This window comes from Engystomops pustulosus, chromosome 5 (genome assembly GCF_040894005.1).
Source record: "Engystomops pustulosus chromosome 5, aEngPut4.maternal, whole genome shotgun sequence".
Lineage (NCBI taxonomy): Eukaryota > Metazoa > Chordata > Amphibia > Anura > Leptodactylidae > Engystomops > Engystomops pustulosus.
This window is the reverse complement of record NC_092415.1, coordinates 88,939,052-88,952,250: the sequence shown is the minus strand read 5'-3', so window position 1 is coordinate 88,952,250 and position 13,199 is coordinate 88,939,052. Positions and strand designations below refer to the sequence as shown.

The 13,199-nt window shown below is 38.5% G+C and overlaps 1 protein-coding gene across 4 annotated transcripts in view; it reads right to left on the bottom strand.

Annotated features, from left to right (window-relative positions):
* The window catches only part of PHACTR1 (phosphatase and actin regulator 1), a 215,192-nt gene that overhangs the window by 150,006 nt on the left and 51,987 nt on the right, over nt 1–13,199 (bottom strand). Inside the window, exon 1 of one of the 4 annotated variants that reach the window (XM_072152614.1) lies at nt 3,924–4,026. The exons of the other annotated variants lie outside the window; for them this stretch is intronic. The gene's annotated coding sequence lies outside the window, so the exon portion shown is untranslated. Of the gene's footprint in view, nt 1–3,923; nt 4,027–13,199 lie in introns of those variants that run through there. 4 annotated transcript variants of the gene reach the window in all.

Sequence of the window (13,199 nt, the reverse complement as noted above, 5' to 3'; positions counted from 1 at the left end):
ACAATGCAACAGATCTGCTTTGGACTTGCCACATTTCGGACACTCCTCTCCATATAGCAAATTTCTCTGGAAAGGCTTATTAAAGGCCCAATAGGCCCCAGTAGATATCTTACACTGCATTTCTCTCAATATCTCAGAGGTTGTAACCTTCTGTAAATATTTCCATCCCTTAAACAGTCTTACTCCCACTTCCTCTTTGTTTAATTCTACTCTAAGATCTTTTTCCATTTCTTTGCCAATCTCCGCTCAAACGCATTATCCTCCTTCTGTGTGATGTTCCTTCTAATGCTGGCTATAGATGGATTACCCCTCATGCAAATGTTCTTGCTTTGCACTACCTAGCCACTCCAAATGCTCTGACTTTTTCACTAAGCTTGAAATTTGTAAATACTGTAGAAAATGTGATTCTTCTAGTCTATATTCACATTTCAATTAACTAAATGTGTTCAATCTTTTATGCACCTTTACCACTATATCTGCTACTTTGTTAATTCCTTTTTCCTCCCAACCTTTTAGCCATTTCCTAGGCTTCTTCCACTTATTCTTATCCAAAAACTCAGATGTTTCTACTGGAAATCTTTATTTCCTTCGCAATATCTTCCACACTGCCCTGGTATCCCTCAATAATATAGAACTTTTCCCAGCATTGTCCAAATTTGCTGTTTTTTCATGTTGGAATAATCCCAATGACATGATATACTAAACAGTCCACTAATACCTCCTGTCTGTTTATCCATTAGGACAAGTTAGGCCCCTTTCACACTTGCGTTTTTCACGCGCGTTTTCTGCGCGTGCTTTTGGCGCGCAGAACTTGCATTGCACTCTGACCCATTGTAATCAATGGGTCTTTTCAGACTTGCATTTTTTTTCACGCACACAGGCACTTTTTTTTAACGTGCGTTTAAATCTCGACATGCTCTACTTTTGCAAGTCACGCGCGTGAAAAACGCACCATACAAGTCTATGGAGATGCATCAAAAACGCATTGCACTCTGAGACACTTGCAAGTGCAATGCAAGTGCAATGCGTTTTTCACGCATCAATTGCCATAGAAAAGATAGAGCTCAGTCCTGAGTCCATTTCACACGCATTTTCTGCACGTGAAAAACGCATTGAAATTGCATTGAAAACGCTCGTGAAAAACTGAGACACTGAACAAAATCTGACTGATCTGCAATGCAAGTGTGGAAGGGGCCTTATACAAGCAATATTATACTTCCTCAAGTTTGGAAAGGAAAGTCCCCCATTTATTTGTGGTTTTTGAAAGTGTATCACTGATACTCTACCTTTCTGTTCCTCCACATAAATCTCTGAAAGAGACCATTTAATTTTCTGATATTGTCATGTCTCAATAAAAGGGGAAGATACTGCATTGTGTACACCAGCCTTAGAAAAAACATCATTTTTATTAGATTTTTTTCTCCCAAACAATTATAGGGGCAGGTGCATCCATTTACATACATCTTTGCTAATTCTATCAATGAGTGGTTCATAATTTAAGGAATAAATGGTTGTACCTAACCGTATTCCTAAATATCAAAAATGATCCTTCACTATGTTCTATCCCCATCTTTGGTTCCACCCTATGACTTCATTTTTATCTAGTAACAATACTTGTTTCCCCACATTATCCAAAAATAGTAACATATCATAAGCGAGCAAATTTTCATTTTCAGATGCTTCGTCCCAATTTTATGCCTGCTGGTAACTGTATAAGTGCCCACCATGACATCATCGCAGGGTGCTAATCAATTGCCATGATAGTTGGGAGCCTTTTAAAGGCCCCAATAGCTGTAATTCGCCATTCTATATGCAAGGTGTATTCACTATATACTGCATTACATTTGTATTGCAGTATATTGTAGTGACCAGACCCCCTAGGGGCCTGAAAGAATAGTAAAAAAAAGTTTTAAATTGTTTAAAAAGTATGAAAAAAAATATATAAAAAATTCAAACCCCCCTTTATACAAAAATAAACATAAAAAAGTAAATAAACATTTTAGGTTTCACTGTATCCCAAAATGTTCAATCTCTTAAAGTAATAAAAATGATTATTCCACACTGTCAACACTGTAAGTGAAAAAAATGACACTTTTTTGTCATCTTGCCTTACAAAAATTTTAATAAAAATTGATCAAGAGGTTGCACAGTTGTCCAAATTGTATAATTGAAAACATCAACCCATCCCACAAAAAAATGATGTCTTAGACAGCTCTGTACACCAAAGTATGAAAATGCAACAGGTGCCAGAATATGGCGTTTTTTTAATGCTAAGTTTTAAAAAATAAAATTTAAGACATAAAAAAACTATATAAATTTGGAAGCTCTATGATCGTACTGAGCCAAAGCATAAAGGGAAGTGTCTGGACTGTTTAGTGAAAGCCTATTACAAAATAGTGCATCTGAACTTTTTTGCCAATTCCCCCAGATTTGGAAATTCTTCCAGGTTCCCAGTACATAGCACAGAATATTGAACAGTGCCATTATAAAGTACAATTTGTGCCAAATTTCTGTACACAGAAATATCAAAATATATGTGTACATATATGTATATTCTGGAAAGAGGAGAATGAAAAACAAATACAAAAACCTGAAAAACTCACAGTTGCAAGGGGATAAGGCTTTTTCGGGGTATAGGAATTCCTCTTTAAGGCTTCTGTTGCCTTAAATGCAATAATTCTGTTATTTCCAAACATCTATTTCCATACCTAGTGATAAGTAAACACTGCTTCCTCAAGTTTGAGTCGGTTATGCATTTTATTTGTCCGAAAAACACCAAAACGAATTAACCAAAATGAATTATTCATTTAAGTCTTAACAATGGGCTGCAATGCCAATTCATGACACATAATTTATGTCCCAGCAAAAAGTGCAGGAACATCTCTCCTTCAGTAGCTTTATGCACGACAAGCCTGTCTACTGCAATGCAGGCACGCTGCTTACTGAGCACATGGAGAAAATACAATCTTTACAGACCAAGACTTTCTTTTCAACACCTAAAGGATACAAAAATTAAGTTTTCTTCCCAAAATCAGATCTGCAGAATAAATCTATTTGGCTGCCTTGCTTAGCAATTAAATACATTATTTTGCCCAGCCGATTTGTTCTCATTGTTACAATCCAGGCGCCAAACTTCACTCCCAATAAATTGTTAGTCCTCATGGATTCACACAGATAAACACACATTCACATTTTGAGATGAGCGCTGGCAGGTGTTTTGGTCAGGTTACATATGGTCTGTGTCCAAACACTAACAAGCAATTATTCCTCATTGTGATAAAATATATAACGAAATTCATCTCGAGAGAGCAGATAGCGCTTAACCCAATGAGTCATGCGGGTAATAATATGTCCCTGTCATGTTCACTATTGTACAAATAAAGCACAGAGTGGGAGGAAGTACAGATTTTCCTTTTCCTTTAGAGCTCTATATCTGTTGTAATTCTGACATTGTGTACTGCTCCGCATTGTGATGACCGACTAATATGATGTCACCATTGAAAGCCCTGTCAAGTGTATTTTGGGCACAATAATGCTAGCATTGCCTTGGAATGTGCAAAGCTGATTGGCAGTTCCTTGCTAATGTGTAAAGAACAGCATTCAGTCTCACAGAGCTATGACGCACAGCAATGAAACGTGGGTTATTTTTAAGCTTTACAGTAAGAAAGAAAAATCAGCCTGCCAGTCACAGATTACTCACAAAGCCAAGTGCAGTACATGTTGCTATTGGTGTAATCATTTCAATGCCCTAACTTATTTCTGCATTGCCCATACATAGTTGGCACATGCTAGTGTATTAGTGTGCCATGCTATCAGCCAGTCCGTCAGTCTATGGCATGATACTCTAAACAGTACTTGAGGCAGAGCATAGCTGGAAATCAAAAGCTCAATAGCTGCCAAATGGAATGAAACTAAGTATTTACCTGAGATAATTATCCAACAGGTCTCTAGTCATAACTGGTACCTAGTCTCCTAGATCCGGTGTGAGGTAGGAGCTGGCGTGAGGAGCAGAAAACGTGCTAAGCCATTTCTGATCAATGCTCTGATCTTTCTGCAATCCCTGCAGAGCTGCAGCACACTCCTGCCTGGCTGTCACTGCCTTCATTCAGGCTGCTGAGCATTCACAGAACCACTTATTGGAAGAATTTGCATTGTCACCAAGTGCTAGATATGTCATAAAGTATGGGCTATGCAAAGCCAATGGGCTTCTAGAGGGATTTTTATAATGAAATTGCAGCTATACTTCTTTTTCAGTCAGGTTGTTGTGGTAATGAGAGAATAACACAAGAGTATTTCATACGGTTACTGGCCAAAAGGCAGAAGTACTCATTCCGGTCTGGGTCACACAGGCACAGAATCTGTTTGAATGAAATTTCCATACAGTGGACTAAATAAACAGGATTGCAAGTTACACAGGGCGTGTATGTCACTCATAACTCCATATACTCCTTATTGGTAAAGTATATCTTATACATACACAACTGTAGGCCTCATGATGAAATCTGATGACATTTATTTCATAAACACATGTTATTAGCATTATGAAACATGATGTGCACATAATATACTATACTTAACATGAATGAAATAACTTTTCATATGACATTGTCTAAATAATAGTGCGACCATACTACACTGCAAAGCTAATAAACTGTACAGGCACTAAGTTATACCACCACACAATCCCTGAGTACATACTATCATACGGTGACCAAATGACCAAAGTCCAAACTCCGAACAGCCTAATACAATGGGGAACATTTATTAAGAATGTAGGAAACTGCACTAAAAGTGCTCAGCACAAGTGTAATGCTGGGTGTGACAGATTCATTAAAGGAAATCTACCACCAGAATCAAGGATTGTAAACCAAGCACAATTACATGCAGGTGTATGTCCCCCTGGCAGGATCCGCTCTTCTTAAAGCTTCTTATATCTTTGTTTTTAAGAAAAAAAGGCTTTTCATATTATGCAAATGAGCCTGATGGGTTCCAGGCTCCTTTAACATCTATGGAGCCCAGAGCACCTCAGGCTCATTTGCAGAATTTTAAAAGCCTTTTTTTGTAAAATACCAGGGCATAAGAAGCTAAAATAAGAGCACATCCTGCGAGAGGGAGTCTACAGCAGGATGGCATTGTTCTTGGTTTACAACCTTCATACTGGTGGTAGATGTCCTTTAACATGCAGAAATCATGAATCCGGTGCTTCCCTGCACTGGCCCCATGTTTGCATGTTAGATGTGTTGCATGGTCCGACTGAGCACCAGAACGCCCCCTAATTTGTGTTGCATGATGCCTAGTGCAGCTGCACCACAAAACCGCCGCGTGCGACACATTTGTGGTACAGACACTTCTTAAATACATGTGCAAGCAGTTTACACCTAAAAGAACATGCTAAGTCCTTAGTAAATGTGCCCCAATATTTACTACTGCTAGACAATCAGTATTAAGTGGAAGTCATAAGCTTCAAGTGCTAGACCAGTGATGATGAACCTATGGCCCGGGTGCCCTCCTTGTGGGCACCCAGGCCATCACCCCAGCACAGAGTTTCCAGACAGGACTCAAAACTCCTAATGTCCCTGGCCTCCCAGGATATGCTGTGACCAGTGCTATTTTAAAGCTACACATGCTTAGCAGCCTGGACTATAAGAGGAGCAAGGAGGTGCAGACAAGGCTGCTTAATTATTGCAGCTCCTGCTCTGGGCCCCGCATTTCTTCCTGTTCAGGGGGCCCTGGAAGGAATCTACAATGATAATCTGAATTTCTCCTCTTTCTTGAAATGGTTTTTGTGCCCTCAGGACGCTGATACAATTAAAAGCTTTGACAAAACAGGGAGCAACATGTTACCACTTAAATTGCAATGTTGGCACTTTGCATTCAAATAAGTAGGTTTGGTTCTAGTTTGGGCACTCGGGCTCTAAAAGGTTCACCATCACTGTGCTAGACCATCAGTAGTATTCCCTTCAGTGCAGATGCACCATTTGCAATCAAACAGTTCAGACGTGGGTGAAGTGAATCAGGGCGACTTTAACATGTGGCTCTTATGCCATGTACTTGAAGCTTAACCCATTCATGACTGAGGTTTATTGGTGCCTGAATGTCATCATTCCATCACCCTTTCCCATGTTCAGCTACAGATGCAGAGGGTGCAAAGTGAAAGTAAAAAGTCTTTCCTGCAGCTGCTTCTACATTCTGCCTTCTGCTGGCAGGCTGGAGCGGGACACATTTTAACCTCCTTTACCAGAGCCCAAGACACACAATTCTGGTGTCATATTAAACATAGTCTCTCCTTTTTATAACATCTACTTTTAAAGTTACAATAGGAAATAGAAAGCTGTACGTACAAATTTAGTGGGGAGGACTCTCCAGTTTAATATGGCACCAAAATTGTGTTTCTAGGGGCCAGGGTTACGGAGATATAGCCATTTAAAGTTGCCCATTGTCATGACAAATATAAATGTCCTTTCTGCACAGGGCTGCCTGGGTTAAAGGCAACTTGTTACATGAAAATGCTGTCTGATCTGCACACAGCATGCTTGAGACGAAAGAAGCTGAGCAAACTGAAATATAGTTTTGTGAAATAGGATTCAGTATAACTTTTTATTTAACCAATTATCTCTCCGCTGAAAGGTCAGGGGAGCAGTCCTAATGATCTAGACACCCCCTCCATGATTTTGCACATAGTGATAGCTATCAATCACTAATAGGACTACCTCTTTGACTTCTCAAAATATAAAGAGCAGATATATAAATGGATAAATGACAGGTTAAACTACAGTTTTTACCACAAAACAGTTTAAAGTATGAATGGCTTAACCAGCTCTATAACATCTTGCTTATAGAGATAGAAAGAAACACAGGTGGCGCCCCTAGTGCAATATGTTACTTAGAATTACTTAGAAGTGTTGTATTGGGACTGTGATATCTGCTCACCTTAAGGCTCCATGTGTCATATGCGTTAAAGCAGATATCAGAGGTTCAGTCTTTTCCTCGGTTATCATGGATTGGGTGTGCTGCGTCTTCCCGGGATCCGGATAGGGAAATCACATAGGTTTGGTAATGAAAAATAAACTGGTTGGTGTAAGATGTACAGCAAGTTCATGTGATGATAGGTTGAAGATTTTTATTTTTTGTTGTTCGTTGGATCTAGTTAGTAAATTTTCTTTTTATTTTTGTTTACGGTTTGTTTTCAGTTACGTTTTCCTCCTCTTTTCCCTCTGGTCTTTCTTTTCTTTTGGTTCTGGTTGTCCAGACCCTAACTTCTAGTGGCTTGAACGAACTGATTGAACGGACTTAAAATAATAAGAGCAAATAATACTCCACACCCCCCCTAATCTACCAATCTTTAAAGGGCACCTACCACCACGAATCTACCTGTAAAGGTAGATCGGGTGGTAGGTGGATGTATGGGACGTGAGGATAGCCCTTTTTAGAGCTAATCCTCACGTCCCCGCTAGCCTAGCATAAACTTTATTGCCCTAATATGTTAATTTAATTAAGCGGCTACCGGGGCGTGGAGTAGCCGGACACGAGGCTACACGGCGCGGCTACTCCACGCCCCAGTAGCTGCTTTCCCCCGCCTACCCTGTGATCTTCGGCGCGCAGCTCCTGGCAGCTGCGCGCCCTCGTCCGAGAAGCCGGAGTTCTGCGCATGCGCAGTAACTCCGGCCTCGTTCCCGAGATCGCGCATCTTGGCCGGAGTTACTGCGCATGCGCAGAACTCCGGCTTCTCGGACAAGGGCGCGCAGCTGCCAGGAGCTGCGCGCCGAAGATCACAGGGTAGGCGGGGGAAAGCAGCTACTGGGGCGTGGAGTAGCCGCGCCGTGTAGCCTCGTGTCCGGCTACTCCACGCCCCGGTAGCCGCTTAATTAAATTAACATATTAGGGCAATAAAGTTTATGCTAGGCTAGCGGGGACGTGAGGATTAGCTCTAAAAAGGGCTATCCTCACGTCCCATACATCCACCTACCACCCGATCTACCTTTATAGGTAGATTCGTGGTGGTAGGTTCCCTTTAAAGAATTCCTTACATATTCTGGTTATATTCCACACAGTTATCAGCCTGTAGACTCTGGATTCATTCTTCACCCCTGTGTTCATGACTCTTCATTTGTTCTTAATAATTACATTAATAATGTAATTAATTTTATTAATAAATGTAAGTTTTAATAAGGTGATTTTAAGTGCATACATCAAGACAAATATGGTATTACTGTTTATTTGTATTTATTTATTATTTTTTACTTTACATCATATTTTCATTTTACCAATTATTTATACACAACATTATTACCATTCATCTATGAACCCACTCATCTACCTCACCAACATCTCTTACATTTCTGTCATCTTCCTAACCGCTGCACACCCACTGCATATCCATTCATACCTCTGTACATCCATCATATCTCCTCTCCTTCATCCAATACTCGCCACTCATACCTAATCATTATTTTAACATAATCATATTACACATCATTCGTCCATTCTCATATATATTCATATTTCCACATATATCCATATACCCATTTTCATTCATATATCCATACATTCCCACAACCCCACATCGCCCATCAAATACCCACCATATATATCTAATTACTTATACTCTTAAGACAGTCTCCATTAATTTTTCCTCACTATACATTACCCTATATCTGCGCCCATAACAAACACACATCCCGACATTATCACCTAACTCCCCAGTATTAGTGCCTTCACTGCGCCTGCGTCCCAACACTTCCTACTAGCGATCTATACACCTACTGTGCATGTGCCTAGTTTCACTATTCTCCCTGCGTGCTTAAAAGCATTCCAGATCACTGACAGCCATCTAACTCTGGATCAAGTAAGTTCCTATGTACCCCTTCCATATATTATTACATTTCAGACCTCAAATCCACTCATTTGGACCCACTTTTATTCTCCACTAGCTATTCTCCTGTTGATCTAGATATGGCCTCCTGCTGATCCCTAACATCTCTGCTAAATCCTCATAGATACACGTGTATATATATATGTACATTTTATTATTTTGTTTAGTACCTTTTACGGACCTTATGAAGGGGGTGGACCACCCCCGAAACATATAGTCCATTAACCATACGAATAAAATTCCCAACCTAAGCAGTTTGTGTCGGATCAACCTTAATTCGGGGCATCGCGTCTTAAACCAACCCGTTTTTTTTATTACCAAACCTATGTGATCTTGCATATAGATCAGACTTAATTTTTCCCTTAACAAAAAGCATATATCAAAAGAGCAGATTTTAATAGTAAACTTTGTAATGTAAATAAATTATATTCCTATGTCCTTATTTTCCCCTGCTTATCTTCAGTATTTAAGCAGTTTGTGTAAATCAGCTTTCTATCTTTTACACTACTGACAACTCATAGATAAAGGAGCATGATAAAGTCCCTGGAAATACTTATCTCCATAGAGAGCTGATTTAACAAGGGGAATATACTGTAGGTATAAAAAACTTACTTTTTAGTTTGCTTTTTGTATTACTGTGATTTGTATGCACTGGAGAAGCCGAAAAAAAGCCACAGAGTGGCAGTTAAAGTATATTACAAGTTTACTTTTATCATCTTCTCTAATTATTTCTGCAATAAAAAGATTTCTTCAAAGGTTTAGCTATGCTTTATAACATGTTTTAAATAAAAATGCTTTTAGAAAAAGCATTAAACAGTGTTGTTATTCCTTTAACATGATATATGGTTGTAGATTGAATATGTAGCACTTTAGCCCCTGTAGGCACTGTTCCTATGAATTTCAACTTTCACTTCAGTTTATTATTTACAGTATATACTCGAGTATAAGCCGACCCAAGTATAAGCCAAGACCCCTAATTTTAATACAGAAAGCTGGAAAAACCTATTGACTCGAGTATTAGCCGTGGGTGGGAAATGCATTGGTCACAGCCTCCGCAGTATGTAGCATGCCAGCCTCTGTAGTATAGTATACAGCCAGCCCCCATTAGTATATAGCCTGCCAGTCCCCTGTAGTATATAGCCAGCCCCCTGTAGTAATTAGCCAGCCAGCCCCCTGTAGTATATAGCCAGCCAGCCCCCTGTAGTATATAGCCTGCCAGCCCCCTGTAGTATATAGCTTTCCAGCCCTGTAATATATAGCCATCCCGTAAAAAAATAAACTCTGTACTCACCATTCCGATAGACCAGACAGCTCCTCTTCTATCTTCATGTTCACGGACCTGCTGTGAACATGAAGATAGAAGAGGAGCTGCTTGGGCCGTCAGAATGGTGAGTACTGAGTTTATTTTTTTATATACCCGAGTATAAGCAGAGTGGGGAATTTTCAGCACAAAAATTGTGCCGAAAAACTTGGCTTATACTCGAGTATATATGGTAGATAAAAACTGTTGTTGGAAAACATACTAATAAATAATATATATTGAAAAGTATCAATATTTTTCTTAATAATGAAATAGCAAAGCAGGTCATCTAGCTTCATCTTTAGAAAACAGTAACCACACTCATCAATTAAATTCTACTACATTTGCAACATAAGCATCACTACTTATCTTAATATACCCACTTAATCATTCACTAAAACTTCATAAAATATGTAACCAAGAATATATGAGTAGTGTAACCACAAGATGCTGAGAGAATCATTACCATGCTGGTTTTATGCTAATGACATTGCCAGTGTGCACTTAACATAACACACTAAATATATAACAGCACAAATAATGTGCTGCTAATATTCCTTTTTCTTGGCTAGGAGCCAAAAAGAAAGAGTTATCATGAGGGGCACAGAAATGTGTAGAGTATGCAAACACCCACCGGTAACACACTGCTATGTTAACCCTTTGATGGTTCAAAGCTGCCAATGGCAGTAAAAAGCTGGGGGTGTGTGGGTGCTGCCATCGTCGCTTAGATCATCACTCCCTGTGACATTATCGGGGAGCAGAATGACACCTGAGACTGAAACCGGAGACTGACCGATTTCATGATAAGAGGGAAGAAATTTGGAGGTGCGTATACTTTTTAAAATAATTTATATATAAAATATGTTATCTACAAGGATAAACCCTTCAACTGTGGCCTGCGATACTACTTGGCTTATGATTATTATAATAAATGTCTTACAGCAAACTTGCTTGTTAACTACCTAATTACCTATTTTCTTCAAGTTCAGAATACACAAATCTGAAAATAAATAGTAAAATAGTAATATAGTTCACAGATGATTATTCACACATCTCTGACTTATACAATCTTAGATGAAAATTGCTGAAAAACAGAAGAAAATTGCTGGATCTGTCAGCATTTCTGCAAGCACTAGAGGCAATATAATGATACATTTGGTGATTTTTTTTAGAATTAAAAGATATACATTTTACTGGGTGTCATAACAAGTTTAACAGATGCACCCCTGAGAATTATGCATCATCTCCTGTACTGCATGACTGTCAAAACTAGCCCTGTCATATTACAGCATATGGGGATTATAATCCGTAATCATGTTGTAGTACATGCCGTTCAGAGGAAACAAATGTTGCATCCAAACAACCTGCCACTTTCATTTGGTGATGTAAAATATATGGTGGATTTCCACAACCTACAAATACATTCTACACTCTAAAATGCAGATCATTCCATCATAAATAGACATTATAGCCCAAATGTATGCTGCATGGCTGACACTAATAATCTGAATATAATAAACATTATGAAGAATCCCCAATGACTATATATGGGGTTTATTCATGCAGACAGTGTTTTTATTCTTTTAAGAAACGTCAATGTTAAGGCACAATAAGAAATTTTGCAATTACATGAAACTAAGTAATAGTGTTAATTCACTGTAAATAAAACTGGACAGTGCCACACATGCTCATTAGAGAAGAGCAGTTACTGACCATAAGTGGAAATTTATGTAACCCATAACAATAGTAGGTATCAGCTGTAAAGTGCAGGGTTCCCCAAAATTAATGAGTTACTTGCTTTAAATCAGGTTGTTTTATCGATGGAACTGGTATAAAAAAAGATATTTTCAAACAATTACCTTAAAGAGCAGAACTACTATTTGATACTATATGGGCTATGTAAGAGTGGAACATTTGTATGTCTCACATGGCTCCATACAACGTTGAATGGCTTATCTGACTTAAATTATGGAGGTGGGTTTATCTGGAAACATTGTGAATAAATGTACATTTATTAGTAACCACAGAGTTACTACAGTTTGTAATGGAACAAGACAAATATCTATACTTTGGTATGCCTTAGAACAAAATCTGAGGCCTACAGTATGTAGTTATAGTAAGCTACTAACAAACCAACTCTGAGTAGTAGCTGCTGTTGGTGCCTCTCCTTATATCTGGTATATCATCATAAACTAATATATATATATATATATATATATATATATATATATATATACACACATATATTATACAGTTTATATATAAACATATGTATACATGTCATTACATGATTGTAATGCAATGTATACATATGCAATGTACTGTGTAGGTTTTCTCTTTTCCTTTTTTTTAATTGATCTTCGTTAATAATGAAACTTTCAAAGATAAAAATAAATTCTTATAATTCTATAAATATATTATTGGCGCCACCTCCACGCCACCTCTATGCCAAGTGGGTGTAGAACAGTCCCGCCGACACAGTGAAGCGCTGGCTCCTGCCGGGATTTAACAGAGTTTCCAGGAGGTGGGGAACATCATATCTATCTATTATGATTTGTAAAGTGCTATGGAATATAAGGGTGCTATATAAATAAAGATTATTATTTTCTATATATCCTTATATCTATCCTTCTTCACGAGATCTAGTTTGCATCTGTCATTTAGCAGCGAGGAAGTAAAGGTCTTCAATAACACAATTATTTATTTTTACTATGCCTTACTTAAAATAATGTAGTGTGTAGCCATTTAAAGGGGTTGTCCCACCAAAGAGAACACTCATCCCCACCAGGTATGTCAGGTGATGCGAATGAAACTGCTGGGTTCCAAAGCAACATGAACAGTAGAGCGAAGCTTCAATGCAGATTCCATGAAATGTCAGACCAAATAGCAAAACTGATTTTCAGAAGGAGAAATATCTATAGAAATACTACCAGTAGTTATTATACCATTACACTGTTCACAGACATTAACATATGACCACATCCCAGGGAGCATTCTGGGCATTTTATAATTAAGGAGCTCACTTGG